Source organism: Arachis hypogaea, chromosome 2 (genome assembly GCF_003086295.3).
Source record: "Arachis hypogaea cultivar Tifrunner chromosome 2, arahy.Tifrunner.gnm2.J5K5, whole genome shotgun sequence".
NCBI lineage: Eukaryota > Viridiplantae > Streptophyta > Magnoliopsida > Fabales > Fabaceae > Arachis > Arachis hypogaea.
In genome coordinates, this window is record NC_092037.1 from 23,316,320 (window position 1) to 23,335,581 (window position 19,262).

Consider the following 19,262-nt stretch of genomic DNA (forward strand, 5'->3'; position numbering starts at 1 on the left):
GTCCTATTTATACTAGACTAGTTACTAGGGTTTACATAAATAAGTCTTAGTGCAGAAATCCACTTCCAGGGCCCACTTTGGTGTGTGCTTGGCCTGAGCTTGAGCTTTACACATGCAGAGGCTTCTCTTGGGGCTAAATGCCAACTTGTAACGTATTTTTGGCGTTTAACTCTGGTTTGTGACATGTTTCTGGCGTTTTACTCCAGAATGCAGCATGGAACTGGCGTTGAACACCAGTTTGCGTCGTCTTAACTCGAATAAAGTGTAGACTATTATATATTGCTGGAAAGCTCTGGATGTCTACTTTCTAACGCAATTAAGAGCGTGCCATTTGGAGTTTTGTAGCTCCAGAAAATCTATTTCGAGTTCAGGGATGTTAGAATCCAACAACATCAGCAGTCCTTTGTCAGCCTCCTATCAGATTTTTGCTCAAGTCCCTCAATTTCAGCCAGAAAATACCTGAAATCACAGAAAAACACACAAACTCATAGTAAAGTCCAGAAATGTGAATTTTGCATAAAAACTAATAAAAACATCCCTAAAAGTAGCTAGATCCTACTAAAAACTACCTAAAAACAATGCCAAAAAGCGTATAAATTATCCGCTCATCACAACACCAAACTTAAATTGTTGCTTGTCCCCAAGCAACTGAAAATAAAATAGGATAAGAAGAAGAGAATATACTATAAATCCCAAAATATCAATGAATATTAGTTCTAATTTGATGAGCGGGACTTGTAGCTTTTTGCTTCTGAACAGTTTTGGCATCTCACTTTATCCTTTGAAGTTTAGAATGATTGGCATCCATAGGAATTCAGAGTTCAGATAGTGTTATTGATTCTCCTAGTTAAGTATGTTGATTTCTTGAACACAACTACTTTTATAAGTCTTGGTCGTGGCCTTAAGCACTTGTTTTCCAGTATTACCACCGGATACATAAATGCCACAGACACATGACTGGGTGAACCTTTTCAGATTGTGACTCAGCTTTGCTAAAGTCCCTACTTAGAGGTGTCCAGAGCTCTTAAGTACACTCTTTTTGCTTTGGATCACGACTTTAACCACTCAGTCTCAAGCTTTTCACTTGGACCTTCATGCCACAAGCACATGGTTAGGGATAGTGATGAGCGGATAATTTATACGCTTTTTGGCACTGTTTTTAGTATGTTTTTAGTACATTTTAGTTAGTCTTTAGTATGTTTTTATTTAAAATTTACTTTTCTGGGCTTCACTATGAGTTTGTGTGTTTTTCTGTGATTTCAGGTAATTTCTGGCTAAAATTGAGGGACCTGAGCAAAAATCTGATTCAAAGGCTGAAAAAGGACTGCAGATGCTGTTGGATTCTGACCTCCCTGCACTCGAAATGGATTTTCCGGAGCTACAAAAGCCCAATTAGCGCACTCTCAATTGCGTTGGAAAGTAGACATCCTGGGCTTTGCAGCAATGTATAATAGTTCATACTTTGCCGATATTTGATGGCCCAAACCGGTGTTTCAAATCAGCTTCAGAATTCCCGGCGTTTAACGCCGGAACTGGCACAAAAATTGGAGTTAAACGCCCAAACTGGAACAAAAGCTGGCGTTTAACTCCAGGAAAAGTCTCTACACATGAAAGCTTTAATGCTCAGCCCAAGCACACACCAAGTGGACCCCAGAAGTGGATTTTTACGTCATTTACTCATTTCTATATATCCTAGGTTACTAGTTCACTATAAATAGGATATTTTGACATTGTATCTTTACCTCATGACACTTTACACGTTTCATACTGTACCTTCTACGGCATGAGTCTCTAAACCCCATGGTTAGGGGTGAGGAGCTCTGCTGTGTCTTGATGGAATACTCCTGGCGTTCAAACGCCAGAAAGGGGGGAAAAGTTGGCGTTAAACGCCCATTCCTTGACCAGTTCTGGCGTTCAAACGCCAGAAAGGGGGGAAAAGTTGGCGTTAAACGCCCATTCCTCACCCAGTCCTGGAGCTCAAACGCCAATGAGGAATCAGACACCTGAGAGTGCTGATAGTAACCCCTCTAAAAAGGCTTCTCCAACCACCTCTGTAGGGAATAAACCTGCAACAACTAAGGTTGAAGAATATAAAGCCAAGATGCCTTATCCTCAGAAACTCTGCCAAGCGGAACAGGATAAACAATTTGCCCGCTTTGCAGACTATCTAAGGACTCTTGAAATAAAGATCTCGTTTGTAGAGGCACTTGAGCAAATACCTTCTTATGCTAAGTTCATGAAAGAGATCTTAAGTCATAAGAAGGATTGGAGAGAAACTGAAAAAGTGTTTCTTACTGAAGAATGCAGTGCAGTCATTCTGAAGAGCTTACCAGAGAAGCTTCAAGATCCAGGAAGCTTTATGATACCATGCACATTAGAAGGTGCTTGTACCAAGACAGCCCTATGCGACCTTGGAGCAAGTATCAATCTAATACCTGCATCCACTATCAGAAAGCTTGGGTTGACTGAAGAAGTCAAACCAACCCAGATATGTCTCCAACTTGCTGATGGCTCCATTAAATATCCATCAGGCATAATTGAGGACATGATTGTCAAGGTTGGGCCATTCGCCTTCCCAACTGACTTTGTAGTGCTGGAAATGGAGGAGCACAAGAGTGCAACTCTCATCCTAGGAAGACCCTTCCTAGCAACTGGATGAACTCTCATTGATGTACAAAAAGGGGAAGTGACCCTGAGAGTCAATGAGGATGAGTTCAAGTTGAATGCTGTCAAAGCTATGCAGCATCCAGACACATCAAATGACTGCATGAGCGCTGACATTATTGACTCTTTAGTGGAAGAGATCAATATGACTGAGAGTCTCAAATCTGAGCTTGAGGGTATCTTTAAAGATGTTCAGCCTAAACTGGAGGAACCAGAGGAAATACAAGAGCCTCTAAAAATTCCTCAGGAAGAGGATAAACCTCCTAGACCCGAGCTCAAACCATTACCACCATCCCTGAAGTATGCATTTCTGGGAGAAGGTGACACTTTTCCAGTGATTATAAGCTCTGCTTTAAACTCACAGGAAGAGGAAGCACTAATTCAAGTGCTAAGGACACATAAGAAAGCTCTTGGGTGGTCCATAAGTGATCTTAAGGGCATTAGCCCAGCAAGATGCATGCACAAAATCCTATTGGAAGATAATGCCAAGCCAGTGGTTCAACCACAGAGGCGGCTAAATCCAGCCATGAAGGAGGTGGTGTAGAAAGAGGTCACTAAGTTACTAGATGCTGGGATTATTTATCCTATTTCTGATAGCCCCTGAGTGAGCCCTGTCCAAGTTGTCCCCAAGAAGGGAGGCATGACAGTGGTTCATAATGAAAAGAATGAACTGGTTCCCACAAGAACAGTTACAGGGTGGCGTATGTGTATTGACTACAGAAGGCTCAATACAGCCACCAGAAAGGATCATTTTCCTTTACCATTCATAGACCAAATGCTAGAAAGACTAGTTGGTCATGATTATTACTGCTTTTTGGATGGCTATTCAGGTTACAACCAAATTGCAGTAGATCCTCAGGACCAAGAGAAGACAGCATTCACTTGCCCTTCTGGCGTGTTTGCCTACAGAAGAATGCCTTTTGGTCTGTGTAATGCACTTGCAACTTTTCAGAGATGCATGCTATCTATCTTCTCTGATATGGTAGAGAAGTTCCTGGAAGTCTTCATGAATAACTTCTCAGTATATGGAGACTCATTCAGCTCCTGTCTTAATCATCTAGCACTTATCCTGAAAAGGTGCCAAGAGACTAACCTGGTCTTAAACTGGGAGAAATGTCACTTCATGGTAACTGAAGGAATTGTCCTTGGGCACAAAATTTCAGGTGAGGGAATAGAGGTGGATCAAGCAAAGGTAGAGGTAACTGAAAAATTACCACCACCTACCAATGTTAAGGCAATCAGAAGCTTTCTAGGGCATGCAAGATTTTACAGAAGGTTTATAAAGGATTTTTAAAAATTGCAAAACCTCTAAGCAACCTGCTAGCTGCTGACACGCCATTTCTGTTTGACACAGAGTGTCTGCAGGCGTTTGAGACCCTGAAAGCCAAGCTGGTCACAGCACCAGTCATCTCTGCACCAGACTGGACATTACCATTCGAACTAATGTGTGATGCCAGTGACCATGCCATTGGTGCAGTGTTGGGACAGAGGCATAACAAGCTTCTGCACGTCATTTATTATGCTAGCCGTATTCTAAATGACGCACAAAAGAATTACACAACCACAGAAAAAGAGTTACTTGCAGTGGTTTATGCCATTGACAAGTTTAGATCCTATTTAGTAGGGTCAAAAGTGATTGTGTACACTGACCATGCTGCTCTTAAATACTTACTCACAAAGCAGGATTTAAAATCTAGGCTCATAAGGTGGGTGTTGCTTCTGCAAGAGTTTGATATAGAAATAAGAGCCCAAAAAGGGACAGAGAACCAGGTAGCTGATCATCTGTCCTGAATAGAACCAGTAGCAGGGGCATCCCTCTCTTCTACTGAGATCTCTGAGACCTTTCCAGATGAACAACTCTTTGCCATTCAGGAAGCTCCATGGTTTGTAGACATTGCAAATTATAAAGCTGTGAGGTTCATACCACAGGAGTACAACAAGGTGCAAAGAAAAAAATTAATTTCAGATGCCACGTACTACCTATGGGATGAACCATATCTCTTTAAGAGATGTGCAGACGGAATAATCCGCAGATGTGTACCTAGAGAGGAAGCACAAAGGATCCTGTGGCATTGCCATGGATCACAATATGGGGCACATTTCGGAGGTGAGCGAACAGCCACTAAGGTCCTCCAATGTGGATTCTACTGGCCTACTCTCTATAGGGATGCCCGAGAGTTTGTGCGTAACTGTGACAGTTGCCAAAGAGCTGGTAACTTGCCTCATGGTTATGCCATGCCTCAACAAGGGATCTTAGAGATTGAATTGTTTGATGTATGGGGTATTGACTTCATGGGTCCCTTCCCACCATCATACTCAAACACTTATATTCTGGTGGCAGTAGACTATGTATCTAAATGGGTAGAAGCAATTGCCACGCCCAATAATGATACCAAGACCGTGCTGAAATTTCTCCAGAAACACATCTTCAGCTGGTTTGGTGTTCCCAGAGTACTAATTAGTGATGGGGGCACTCATTTCTACAATAAACAGCTGTACTCTGCTATGGTCCGATATGGAATTAGCCACAAAGTAGCAACTCTGTATCATCCACAGACAAATGGGCAAGCTGAAGTCTCTAACAGAGAGCTAAAAAGAATCCTGGAACGGACTGTTATTGCCCGTAGAAAGGATTGGGCAAAGAGCTTGGATGATGCTCTGTGGGCATACAGAACAGCATTCAAGACTCCTATAGGAACCTTTCCATACCAACTTGTGTATGGGAAGGCCTGTCATCTGCCCATGGAACTGGAACATAAAGCCTACTGGGCAACCAGATTCCTAAACATGGATGCTACGTTAGCTGGTGAAAAAAGATTGCTCCAGCTAAATGAGCTAGAGGAGTTCAGACTCAGTGCCTTTGAAAATGCAAAAATTTATAAGGAAAAGGCAAAGAAGTGGCATGACAAGAAGTTGTCATCCAGAGTCTTTGACCCAGGACAAAAAGTTCTGCTCTTCAACTCTAGGCTCAAATTATTCCCAGGAAAACTCAAATCCCGGTGGAGGGGTCCGTATGTGATTACAGGAGTGTCACCATATGGATATGTTGAGCTTCAAGATATTGATTCTGATAAAAAGTTCATTGTTAATGGACAGAGGATCAAACATTACCTTGAAAGTAATTTTGAGCAGGAATGCTCAAAACTGAGGCTTGAATGAGTCTCAGTAAAGGTCTAACTAAAGACAATAAAGAAGCGCTTGCTGGGAGGCAACCCAGTCATTATCAGGTTATTTGTTCTGTAAAAGTTTGATATACATTCTTCAACGTTGATCATTGAAATTGAAGGAATTCACAGAGTTATAGAAGGATTCAGTGCACAAAGCAGAGAAAAGGAGCTTGCTAGCAAGAAAACGCCAACAAGGGGTACTCTGGGCGTTAAACGCCAGAATGGATACCATTCTGGGTGTTTAACACCAGTAAAGGCACCATTTTGGGCGTTAAACGCCATAATGGGCACCATTCTGGGCGTTTAACGCCAGAATTGCAGTATCCTGGGCGTTCAGCAAAACGCCCAGTGATAAAGGGGTTTCTGGCGTTTAACGCCAGCCAGGGCACCTGGCTGGGCGTTAAACACCCATAATGGCCACCAAGTGGGCGTTAAACGCCAGAAAGGTAGGGGACAGAGATTTTATTTCCATTTCAAATTTTTTCTAACTTTCTTATTTTGATCCATAATTTTTTGCATAAACACATTACAAACTTTCATCATTCACCTTCAAATTTCAAAAATTAAACAACTTTCTAAATCATTCCTCAAAATCTCTTTCAAATCCTTTCCAAATCTTCTTCAAAAACTCAATTATCTTCTCAAATTCTTTCCATATATTCTCAAATCTCCTTCAAAATTTTTGAAATCTCTCCCCCTCCCTTATAAATAATGCTCGGCCATCCCCCTCTCCCCACCATTCGAGTTTGCTCTCCTCCTCTCTCTCCTCTTTCCTTTTTTTTGCTTGAGGGCAAGCAAACCTCTAAGTTTGGTGTGCTTTTCCGTGATCACTAAGCCAAGATTTTTCAAGATCATGGCTCCTAAGGGAAAACAAACCAATTCAAGAGGCAAGAAAGAGAATACTCCAAAAAATCTTTGGAGCCAAGAGAAGTTCTTAACCAAAGAACATGCAGACCATTACCACAAAATAATGGGTCTGAGGTCAGTGATCCCGGAAGTTAAACTCGATCTGAAAGAAGACGAATATCCGGAGATCCAAGAGCAAATTCGAAACAGAGGATGGGAAGTTCTAACCAACCCTGAGACAAAGGTTGGAAGAAACATGGTTCAGGAATTCTACTCAAATCTGTGGTTGACAGATAAGCAGAGAATGACTGGAACTACTTTTCATACCTATAGAACCATGGTCAAAGGGAGAATTATTTACTTCCATCTGGATAAAATAAGAGAGGTCTTCAAATTGCCTCAACTACAAGATGATCCTGAATCCTTTAATAGGAGAATGGTGAGAGCAGATAAAGGGTTGGATCAAGTTCTAGAGGACATATGCCTCCCTGGAACTAAGTGGACAACCAATTCAAAAGGTGTTCCAAAACAACTCAAGAGAGGAGATCTCAAACCAATTGCAAGAGGTTGGCTAGACTTCATTGGGCGTTCTATATTGCCCACTAGCAACCGTTCTGAGGTCACTATCAAGAGAGCAGTGATGATTCATTGTATTATGCTGGGAAAAGAAGTGGAGGTTCATCATTTGATTGCTTGTGAGATTTACACAATTGCAAACAAGAATTCCACTGAAGCCAAACTGGCTTACCCAAGCTTAATCTCTTTGCTATGTAAAGATGCTGGGGTGAGGATGGGAGTAGATGAATTCATCCCAATTGAACATCCAATCACCAAGAAGTCAATGGAAGGACAAATGCAAGATAACTCTATCAAAAGGAGGGCGCAGGAGTTCCTCCCTGAACTTCTTGAAATTGACTACTAGGCCAGCCTAGAAGCATCTGTTGCCAAGCTGCAAGAAACTATGGAACAAATTAAGGAAGAACAGCAGAATCAAAACTGCATGCTCTACAAATTGCTGAAGGAACAAGAGAAGCAGGGGCGTGAGCTACAGAAGCTGAAGCGCCAGAAGCTCTCCCTTGAAAGGTCAAATACCCCACAAGTTGAGGGAGCATCCACTTCTCAAAATCAAGGTTATTGAGTCCTAACTCTGTGATAACCTCTTTCATTAGGAGTCTATTTTAGAGTCATTTAATATTTCGTTTTCTATTACTATTATTCTTATCTTATATTTATTTTTGAGTCTTGTTCTTAATTCATGATTAATAAAATTTAAGGTTCATGTCTTAAAGCTATGAATGTCCTATGAATCCATCACCTCTCTTAAATGAAAAATGCTCTAATCACAAAAGAACAAGAAGTACAGGATTTCGAATTTATCTCTGAAACTCGTTGAATTAGTTTGATGTGGTGACATTGCTTTTTGTTTTCTGAATGAATGCTTGAACAGTGCATATGTCTTTTGAATTTGTTGATTAAAGAATGTTAAACTTGTTGGCTCTTGAAAGAATGATGAAAAAGGAGAAATATTATTGAGGATCTGAAAAATTATCAAATTGATTCTTGAAGCAAGAAAAAGCAGTGAATTCAAAAAAAAATTTATAAATATAAAAAGTGATCCAAGAGTGTGCTTAAGAACCCTGGACACCTCTAATTGGGGACTCTAGCAAAGCTGAGTCACAATCTAAAAAGGTTCACCCAGTTATGTGTCTGTGCATGCATGTATCCGGTGGTAATACTGGAAGACAAAGTGCTTTGGGCCACAGACAAGACTCATAAAGTAGCTATGTTCAGGAATCATCATATTTAACTAGGAGAATCAATAACACTTTCTGAATTCTGAGTTCCTATAGATGCCAATCATTCTAAACTTCAAAGGATAAAGTGAGATGCCAAAACTGTTCAGAAGCAAAAAGCTACTAGTCCCGCTCATCTAATTGGAGCTAAGTTTCATTGATATTTTGGAGTCTATAGTATGTTCTCTTCTTTTATCCTATTTGATTTTCAGTTGCTTGGGGACAAGCAACAATTTAAGTTTGGTGTTGCGATGAGCGGATAATTTATACGCTTTTTGGCACTATTTTTAGTATGTTTTTAGTACATTTTAGTTAGTTTTTAGTATGTTTTTATTAGTTTTTATTTAAAATTTACTTTTCTGGGCTTCACTATGAGTTTGTGTATTTTTCTATGATTTCAGGTAATTTCTGGCTGAAATTGAGGGACCTGAGCAAAAATCTGATTCAGAGGCTGAAAAAGGACTGCAGATGCTGTTGGATTCTGACCTCCCTGCACTTGAAGTAGATTTTCCGGATCTACAAAAGCCCAATTAGCGCACTCTTAATTCCGTTGGAAAGTAGACATCCTGGGCTTTTCAGCAATGTATAATAGTCCATACTTTGCCCGAGATTTGATGGCCCAAACCGGCGTTGCAGATCAGCTTCAGAATTCCCGGCGTTTAACGCCGGAACTGGCACAAAAATTGGAGTTAAACGCCCAAACTGGCACAAAAGCTGGCGTTTAACTCCAGGAAAAGTCTCTACACATGAAAGCTTCAATGCTCAGCCCAAGCACACACCAAGTGGACCCCGGAAGTGGATTTTTACGTCATTTACTCATTTCTGTATATCCTAGGTTACTAGTTCACTATAAATAGGATATTTTGACATTGTATCTTTACCTCATGACACTTTACACGTTTCATACTGTACCTTCTATGGCATGAATCTCTAAACCCCATGGTTGGGGGTGAGGAGCTCTACTGTGTATTGATGGATTAATGCAATTACTACTGTTTTTCATTCAATCACGCTTGCTTCCATTCTAAGATATCACTTGTTCCTCAACTTGATGAATGTGATGATCCGTGACACTCATCATCATTGTCACCTATGAACGTGTGCCTGACAACCACCTCCGTTCTACCTTAGACTGAGTGGATATCTCTTAGATTCCTTAGTCAGAATCTTCGTGGTATAAGCTAGAATTGATGGCGGCATTCAAGAGAATCCGGAAGGTCTAAACCTTGTCTATGGTATTCTGAGTAGGATTCGAGGATTGAATGACTGTGACGAGCTTCAAACTCCTGAAGTCTGGGCGTTAGTGACAGATGCAAAAGAATCACTGGATTCTATTCCAACCTGATTGAGAACCGACAGATGATTAGCCGTGCTATGACAGAGCGCGTTGAACATTTTCACTGAGAGGATGGGAGGTAGCCATTGACAATAGTGAAACCATATATACAGCTTGCCATGGAAGGAGCCTTGCGTGCATGAAGAAGAAGACAGTAGGAAAGTAGAGATTCAGAAGATAGAGCATCTCCAAAACCTCAACCTGTTCTCTAATACAGCAAAACAAGTATTCAATTCATGTTTTTCTACTTTTCACAATTAAACCTGAGAATTATTGATATCCTGACTAAGAGTTACAAGATAACCATAGCTTGCTTCAAGCCAACAATCTCCGTGGGATCGACCCTTACTCACGTAAGGTATTACTTGGACGACCCAGTGCACTTGCTGGTTAGTTGTGCGGAATTGCAAAAGTGTGATTGCAATTTCGTGCACCAGACAGCTTGATTTAGCTGCTTATGCCTGGATTTTATTTCCTTGGGCGCTCCTATCCTTGATGCTCAAAGCCTTTGATCCTTTTTACCCTTGCCTTTTGGTTTTAAGGGCTATTGGCTTTTTCTGCTTGCTTTTTCTTTTTCTTTTATATTCTTTTTGCCACTTTTTTTTCGCAAGCTTCTTCTTTTTCACTGCTTTTTCTTGCTTCAAGAATCAATTTTATGATTTTTTAGATTATCAATAATATTTCTCTTATTCATCATTCTTTCAAGAGCCAACAATTTTAACATTCATAAATAACAAGATAAAAAATATGCACTGTTCAAGCATTCATTTAGAGAACAAAAAGTATTATCACCACATCAATATAATTAAACTAATTTCAAGGATGACTTCGAAACTCATGTACTTCTTGTTCTTTTGTATTAAAAACATTTTTTATTTAAGAAAGGTGAAGGATTCATGGAATTATTCATAGCCTTAAGACATAGTTACTAGACACTAATGATCATGTAATAAAGACACAAACATAGACAAGCATGAAGCTTAAAAACCAAAAAACAGAGAGATAAGAACAAGGAAGTTAAGGAATGAGTCCACCTTAGTGATGGTGGCGCCTTCTCCTTGAAGGACCAATGGTGTTCTTGAGCTCCTCTATGTCTCTTCCTTGCCTTTGTTGCTCCTCCCTCATAGCTCTTTGATCTTCTCTAATCTCATTAAGAATGATGGAGTGTTCTTGGTGTTCCACCCTTAATTGGGTCATGTTATGACTCAATCCTTCTAGAGAAGTGTTGAGTTATTTCCAATAGTTGTTTGGAGGAAAATGCATCCCTTGAGGCATCTCAGAGATTTCTTGATGATGAGCTTCCTCATACGTCTCTTGAGATCCATGAATGGGCTCTTTTGTTTGCTTCATCCTCTTCTTAGTGATGGGCTTGTCCACTTCAATGAGGATGTCTCCTTCTATGACAACTCCAGCTAAGTAGCATAGATGGCAAATGAGATGAGGAAAGGCCAGCCTTGCCAAGGTGGAGGGCTATCCGGCTACTTTGTAGAGTTCTAGAGAGATGACTTCATGAACTTCTACTTCCTCTCCAATCATGATGCTATGGATCATGATGGCCCAATCCATAGTTACTTCGGGTCAGTTGCTAGTGGGGATGATGGAACATTGGATGAACTCCAACCATCCTCTAGCCACAGGCTTAAGGTCTAGTCTTCTCAATTGAACCGGCTTGCCTTTTGAGTCTCTTTTCCATTGAGCTCCTTCCACACATATATCCATGAGGACTTGGTCCAACCTTTGATCAAAGTTGACCCTTCTAGTGTAAGGGCGTGCGTTTTCTTGCATCATAGGCAAGTTGAACGCCAACCTTACGTTTTCCAGACTAAAATCTAAGCATTTTTCCCGAACCATTGTAAGCCAATTCTTTGGGTTTGGGTTCATGCTTTGGTCATGGTTCCTAGTAATCCATGCATTGGCATAGAACTCTTGAACCATTAAGATTCTGACTTGTTGAATGGGATTGGTAAGAACTTCCCAACCTCTTCTTTGGATCTCATGTCGGATCTCCGGATACTCATTTTTCTTGAGCATGAAAGGGACCTCAAGGATCACCTTCTTCTTGGCCACAACTTCATAGAAGTGGTCTTGATGGGCTTTTGAGATGAATCTCTCCATCTCCCATGACTCGGAAGTGGAAGCTTTTGTCTTCTCTTTCCTCTTTTTAGAGGTTTCTCCGGCCTTAGGTGCCATCAATGGTTATGAAAAAATAAAAAAGTTATGCTTTTACCACACCAAACTTAGAATGTTGCTCATCCTCAAGCAAAAGAAGAAAGAATAGATGAAGAAGAATAAGATATGGAGGAGAGAGAGAGATGTGTATTCGGCTAAGGGGGAGAAGAGATGGTAGTGATGTGTGAAAATGAAGAAGGATGGAGGAGTTTATATAGTGGAGGGAGAGGGGTTAGCGTTCGGTCATTTAGGGTGGGTTTAGGTGGGGAAGAGATTTTGAATTTGAAGGTAGGTGGGGTTTATGGGGAAGAGTGGATGGATGTGAGTGGTGAAGAGGTGATGGAAAAGAGTGATTGAGATGATTGGTGAATGATGTTTGAGGAAGAGTGTTATGAAAAGGTGTGAGAGAGAGGGAGAAGGTAGGTAGGGATCCTCTGGGGTTCACAGATCCTGAGGTGATCCTGTGGGGTCCACAGATCCTGAGGTATCAAGGATTAATCATCCCTGCACCATTTAGGCGTGTAAAATGCCCTCTATATGCAATCCTGGCATTTAATGCCAGACTGCATCATGTTCTGGCGTTAAACGCCACTTCCATGCTTGTTTTGGGCATTCAACGCCAATCTGCAGCATGTTTTTGGCGTTGAACGCCACTTCCATGCTTGTTTCTGGCGTTTAACGCCAGTCTTCCTCAGGGTGCAATCCTCGTGTTTAAATGCCAGACTGCTGCTTGTTTCTGGTGTTCAACACCAGCGTCATGCTCTGGTCTGGCAATAAACGCCAGCCAGATGCTCCTTATTGGCGTTTAAGCTCTTCCTCCAGGGTGTGCTATTTTTGATGCTGTTTTTTATTTTTCTTTGATTTTTGCAATTGTTTTGTGACTCCACATGATCATAAACCTAATAAAACATAAAAGAACAATAGAAATATAGATAAATAAAAATTGGGTTACCTCCCAATAAGCGCTTCTTTAATGTCAATAGCTTGACAGTGAGCTCTCATGGAGCTTCACAGATGTTCAGAGCATTGTTGGGACCTCCTAACACCAAACTTAGAGTTTGAACGTGGGGGTTCAACACCAAACTTAGAGTTTGGTTGTGGCCTCCCAACACCAAACTTAGAGTTTGATTGTGGGGCCTTTGTTTGACTCTGTATTGAGAGAAGCTTATCGTGACTCTTTTCCATAGTTGCAGAGGAAGATCCTTGAGCTTTAAACACAAGGTAGTCCCCATTCAATTGAAGGACTAGCTCTCCTCTGTCAACATCAATCACAGCTCCTGCTGTGGCTAGGAAGGGTCTTCCAAGAATGATGGATTCATTCTCATGCTTCCCAGTGTCTAAGATTATGAAATTAGCAGGGATGTAAAGGCATTTAACCTTCACCAACACGTCCTCTACCAATCCATGAGCTTGTTTTATTGACTTATCTGCCATCTCTAATGAGATTCTTGCAGCTTGTACCTCAAAGATCCCCAGCTTCTCCATTATAGAGAGTGGCATAAGATTTATACCGGACCCCATGTCACACAGAGCCTTCTCAAAGGTCATGGTGCCTATGGTATAGGATATTAAGAATTTACCAGGATCTTGTTTCTTTTGAGGTAGAGTTTGCTGAACCCATGTATTTAGTTCACTAATGAGCAAGGGAGGTTCACCTTCCCAAGTCTCATTACCAAACAACTTGGCATTTAGCTTCATGATGGCTCCTGGATATTGAGCAACTTGCTCTTCAGTTACATCTTCATCCTCTTCAGAGGAAGAATAGTTCTCAGAGCTCAGGAATGGTAAAAGGAGATTTAATAGAATCTCTATGGTATCTATATGAGCCTCAGATTCCTTTAGGTCCTCAATAGGGAACTCCTTTTTGTTCAGAGGACATCCCAGGAGGTCTTCCTCATTGGGGTTCACGTCCTTCTCCTCCTTTGTGCATTCGGCCATATTGATTATATCAATGGCTTTGCACTCTCCTTTTGGATTCTCTTTTGTATTACTTGGGAGAGTACTAGGAGGGGTTTCAGTGATTTTCTTACTCAGCTGACCCACTTGTGCCTCCAAATTTCTAATGGAGGACCTTGTTTCACTCATGAAACTTAAAGTGGCCTTAGATAGATCAGAGACTATGTTTGCTAAGCTAGAGGGGCTCTGCTCAGAATTCTCTGTCTGTTGCTGAGAAGATGATGGAAAAGGCTTGCTATTGCTAAACCTGTTTCTTCCACCATTATTAAAGCCTTGTTGAGGCTTTTGTTGATCCTTCCATGAGAAATTTAGATGATTTCTCCATGAGGAATTATAGGTGTTTCTATAAGGTTCACCCATGTAATTCACCTCTACCATTGCAGCATTCTCAGGATCATAAGCTTCTTCTTTAGAAGATGCCTCTTTAGTACTGTTGGATGCATTTTTCCATCCATTCAGACTCTGAGAAATCATGTTGACTTGCTGAGTCAATATTTTGTTCTGAGGCAATATGGCATTCAGAGCATCAATTTCAAGAACTCCCCTTTTCTGAGGCGTCCCATTACTCACAGGATTCCTCTCAGAGGTGTACATGAATTGGTTATTTACAACCATGTCAATGAGTTCTTGAGCTTCTGCAGGCTTTTTCTTTAGGTGAATGGATCTACCTGAAAAATGGTCCAGTGACATCTTAGAAAGCTCAGATAGACCATCATAGAATATATCTAAAATGGTCCACTCTGAAAGCATGCCAGAAGGACACTTTTTGGTCAACTACTTGTATCTTTCCCAAGCTTCATAGAGGAATTCACCATCTTTTTGCTTGAAGGTCTGAACATCCACTCTAAGCTTGCTCAGCTTTTGAGGAGGAAAAAACTTGGCCAGGAAGGCCATGACCAGCTTATCCCAAGAGTCCAGGCTATCTTTAGGTTGTGAGTCCAACCATGTTCTAGCTCTATCTCTTACAGCAAAGGGGAAAAGCATAAGCCTGTAGACTTCAGGATCTATTCTATTAGTCTTAACAGTATCACAGATCTAGAAGAATTCAGTTAAAAATAGATAGGGATCGTCTGATGGAAGTCCATGGAACGTGCAGTTCTGTTGCATTAGAGCAACTAGTTGAGGCTTCAGCTCAAAATTGTTTGCTCCAATGGCAGGGATTGAGATGCTTCTTCCATAAAAATTGGAAGTAGGTGTAGTATAATCTCCAAGCATCCTCCTTGCGCCTCCACCATTGTTATTGGGTTCGGCCATGTCCCTTTCTTTTTCAAGATTCTCTGTAATGTTTTCTCTGAATTGTTGTGCTTTAGCTTCTCTTAGTTTCTTCTTCAGAGTCCTTTCAGGTTCAGGATTTGCTTCAACAATAATGTCCTCGTCCTTGCTTCTGCTCATATGAAAAAGAAGAGAACAGAAAAGAAGAGGAATCCTCTATGTCACAGTATAGAGATTCCTTTATGTGAGTACAAGAAGAAAATAATAGAAGAAGAATGAGAAAAATTCGAACACAGAGGAGAAGAGAGGGTTTGAATTTTTAGATGAAGAGAAGAGTTAGTAAATGAATAAATAAATAGAAAAAGATGAGAGGAAAGAATTTTTGAAAATTGTTTTGAAAAAAAGTTAGTGATTTTTGAAAATTAAGAGAAAAATTAAAAATAAAATTTGAAACAATTAGTTAATTAAAAGAATTTTGAAAAAGAGTGAGGAATTTTCGAAAATTAGAGAGAGAAAAGTAGTTAGGTGGTTTTGAAAAAGATAAGAAACAAACAAAACGACAATTAGTTAGTTGAAAAAGATTTGAAAATCGATTTTTGAAAAGATAGGAAGTTAGAAAAGATTTTTGAAATCAATTTTGAAAAAGATATGATTTGAAAAAAGATATGATTAAAAAGATATGATTGAAAAGATATTTTGAAAAATATTTGATTTTTAAAATTAAAATTGATTACTTGACTAACAAGAAACTAAAAGATATTATTCTAGAATTCAAAGATTGAACCTTTCTTAACAAGAAAGTAACAAACTTCAAATTTTTGAATCAATTACATTAATTGTTAGTAAAGTTTTCAAAAAATCATGAAATAAAGATAAGAAAAAGATTTTGAAAATCAATTAAAAAATATTTTCGAAAGTATAAAAGAAAAATGAAAAAGATTTGATTTTTGAAAAAGTTTTGAAAAGATAAGACTTTTAAAATTGAAATCTTGACTTGACTAACAAGAAACAACTAATTTTAAAAAATTTTTGACTAAGTCAACCCAAAGATTTCGAATTTTTTATTAAAATAAGGAAAAGATATTTTTTATTTTTGAATTTTTAATGAGGAGAGAGAAAAACACAAATATGACCCAAAACATGAAAATTTTGGATCAAAACCAATGATGCATGCAAGAACACTATGAATGTCAAGATGAACACCAAGAACATTATGAAGATCAAGATGAACATCAAGACTTATTTTTGAAAAATTTTCAAGAAAAGAAAAACATGCAAGACACCAAACTTAGAAATTTTTCATGTTTAGACACTATGAATGCAAAAATGCATATGAAAAACAACAGAAACACAAAACAAGAAAATTTAAAGATCAAACAAGAAGACTTGTCAAGAACAACTTGAAGATCATGAAGAACACATGCATGAATTTTCAAAAAATGCAAAAGTTTTTAAAACATGCGATTGACCTGAAACTTAAAAATTGACTCAAGACTCAAACAAGAAACACAAAATATTTTTGGTTTTTATGATTTTATTAATTTTTTGGGATTTTTCGAAAATTTCTTTTTTTTTTCAAAAAACGAAAACAAATAAAAAAATTTTTGAAAGATTTTTGAAAACTTTTTGAAAAGAAAATTACCTAATCTGAGCAACAAGATGAACCGTCAGTTGTCTAAACTCAAACAATCCCCGGCAACGGCACCAAAAACTTGGTGCACAAAATTGTGATTATCAATAATGGCGCCAAAGACTTGGAGCTCTCAAACGGGAATCACACTTTGTCAAACTTCGCACAACTAACCAGCAAGTGCACTGGGTTGTCCAAGTAATATCTTACGTGAGTAAGGGTCAATCCCACGGAGATTGTTGGTATGAAGCAAGCTATGGTCATCTTGTGAATCTCAGTTAGGCAGATTCAAATGGTTTATAATGGTTTTCGAATATAAGAATAAATAAAGCAAAAAATAAAGATAGAGATACTTGTGTAATTCATTGGTGGAAATTTCAGATAAGTGCATGAAGATGCTGTGTTCCTTCTGAATCTCTGCTTTCCTACTACTTCATCCAGTCATTCTTAGTCCTTTCTATGGCAAGCTGTATGTAGGGCATCACTGTTATCAATGGCTACTTCCCATCCTCTCAATGAAAATGGTCCAAATGCTCTGTCACAGCACGGCTAATCATCTGTCGCTTCTCGATCATGTCGGAATAAGATCCATTGATCCTTTTGCGTCTGTCACTACGCCCAACACTCACGAGTTTGAAGCTCATCACAGTCATTCGATCCCTGAATCCTACTCGGAATACCATAGACAAGATTTAGACTTTCCGGATTCTCAAGAATGCTGCCAATGGATTCTAGCTTATAACACGAAGATTCTGATTAAGGAATCCAAGAGATACACACTCTAGCTCTTGCTTGTAGAACGGAAGTGGTTGTCAGGCACGCGTTCATAAGGACGGATGATGATGAGTGTCACGGATCATCACATCCATCAGGTTGAAGTACGAGTGATATCTTAGAACAAGAATAAGCGCGAATTGAATAGAAAACAGTAGTACTTTGCATTAAAACTCGAGGTATAGCAGAGGTCCACACCTTAATCTATGGTGTGTAGAAACTCCACCGTTGAAAATACATAAGTGATGGTCCAGGCATGGCCGAATGACCAGCCCCCAAACATGATCAATAGTCTCCTAAGATGAACAATAGATTAAAACTGAGACCAAAGATGTCTAATACAATAGTAAAATGTCCTATTTATACTAGACTAATTACTAGGGTTTACAGAAATAAGTTTTAGTGCAGAAATCCACTTTCAGGGCCCACTTTGGTGTGTTCTTGGGCTGAGCTTAAGCTTTACACGTGCAGAGGCTTCTCTTGGGGTTAAACGCCAAGTTGTAACGTGTTTTTGGTGTTTAACTCTGGTTTGTGACGTGTTTCTGGCGTTTTTCTCCAGAATGCAGCATGGAACTAGCGTTGAACGCCAGTTTGCGTCATCTTAACTCGAATAAAGTGTGGACTATTAAATATTGCTGGAAAGCTCTGGATGTCTACTTTTCAACGCAATTGAAAGTGCGCCATTTGGAGTTCTATAGCTCTACAAAATCTATTTCGAGTGCAGGGATATCAGAATCTAACATCATCAGCAGTCCTTTGTCAGCCTCTTATCAGATTTTTGCTCAGGTCCCTCAATTTCAGCCAGAAAATACCTGAAATTACAGAAAAACACACAAACTCATAGTAAAGTCCAGAAATGTAAATTTTGCATAAAAACTAATAAAAACATCCCTAAAAGTAGCTAGATCCTACTAAAAACTACCTAAAAATAATGCCAAAAAGCGTATAAATTATCCGCTTATCAACATCCAAACAACCTTCTAGACCCATTTAATTGAGCTCTATACCACTCCTTGCACTTCAATTTGGAGCATACAACCATATTGAACCTTGTGTGCCAACTCTTGCCACTAACCATCTTCCTCTTACTCTTAATGCCACAAAGAGCTCTAAGTTGACCATCCGTCTCCAGTAGCCCATATTCAAGTGGGAAAGTAAAGGTTAAGGATAGGAATTTTACCCACTTGAATGTTGTATTAGATGGTGATGGCTTTGGAATAGGTCTTGCAAGCTCCACTCCCTTGTGTTCTTCTTTGAATTCTTCTACCTCTTTGCAAGCTTCCTCAATTTGAACCTCTTCCTCTTGGTAGCTTTCTTCTAATTCAATCTCTTCTTCATTGCTTACCAAGGGCATGGGAGGTTGTGCATCTTCCTCTTCTTCCATATGTGAGGGTGGAAAGTTCTTTAATTCACTGGAGTATAAACTCCTTTGATTGGTTTCCTCACTTTCTTTCATAGGATCTTGCATTGTATCTCTTGGGAAGGAATTTGCTTGTTCATCTTCCTGGTTCTTGATCATCGTCTGCACATAATTCTCTACATTTTTGACACTCGTCTTTATATCATGTAGAAATTCTTTCATGAGGAGTTCAAGATCTGATGGTATTTGAGATGAATAAGGAGATGGTGGCTCTTGCTATGCATAAGAAGGAGATGATGGTTCTTGATAAGTGTAAAAAGAGGATGGTTCTTGGTATGAATATGGAAGTGGTGGC

At 39.5% G+C, this 19,262-nt stretch overlaps 1 non-coding gene across 1 annotated transcript; it reads left to right on the forward strand.

Moving 5' to 3' along the window:
* Positions 1–14,679: 14,679 nt before the first annotated feature.
* Positions 14,680–14,783, forward strand: LOC112765624 (small nucleolar RNA R71). The gene has a single exon (XR_003183853.1). It is a non-coding gene; the product is annotated as a small nucleolar RNA R71 (small nucleolar RNA).
* Positions 14,784–19,262: the final 4,479 nt, after the last annotated feature.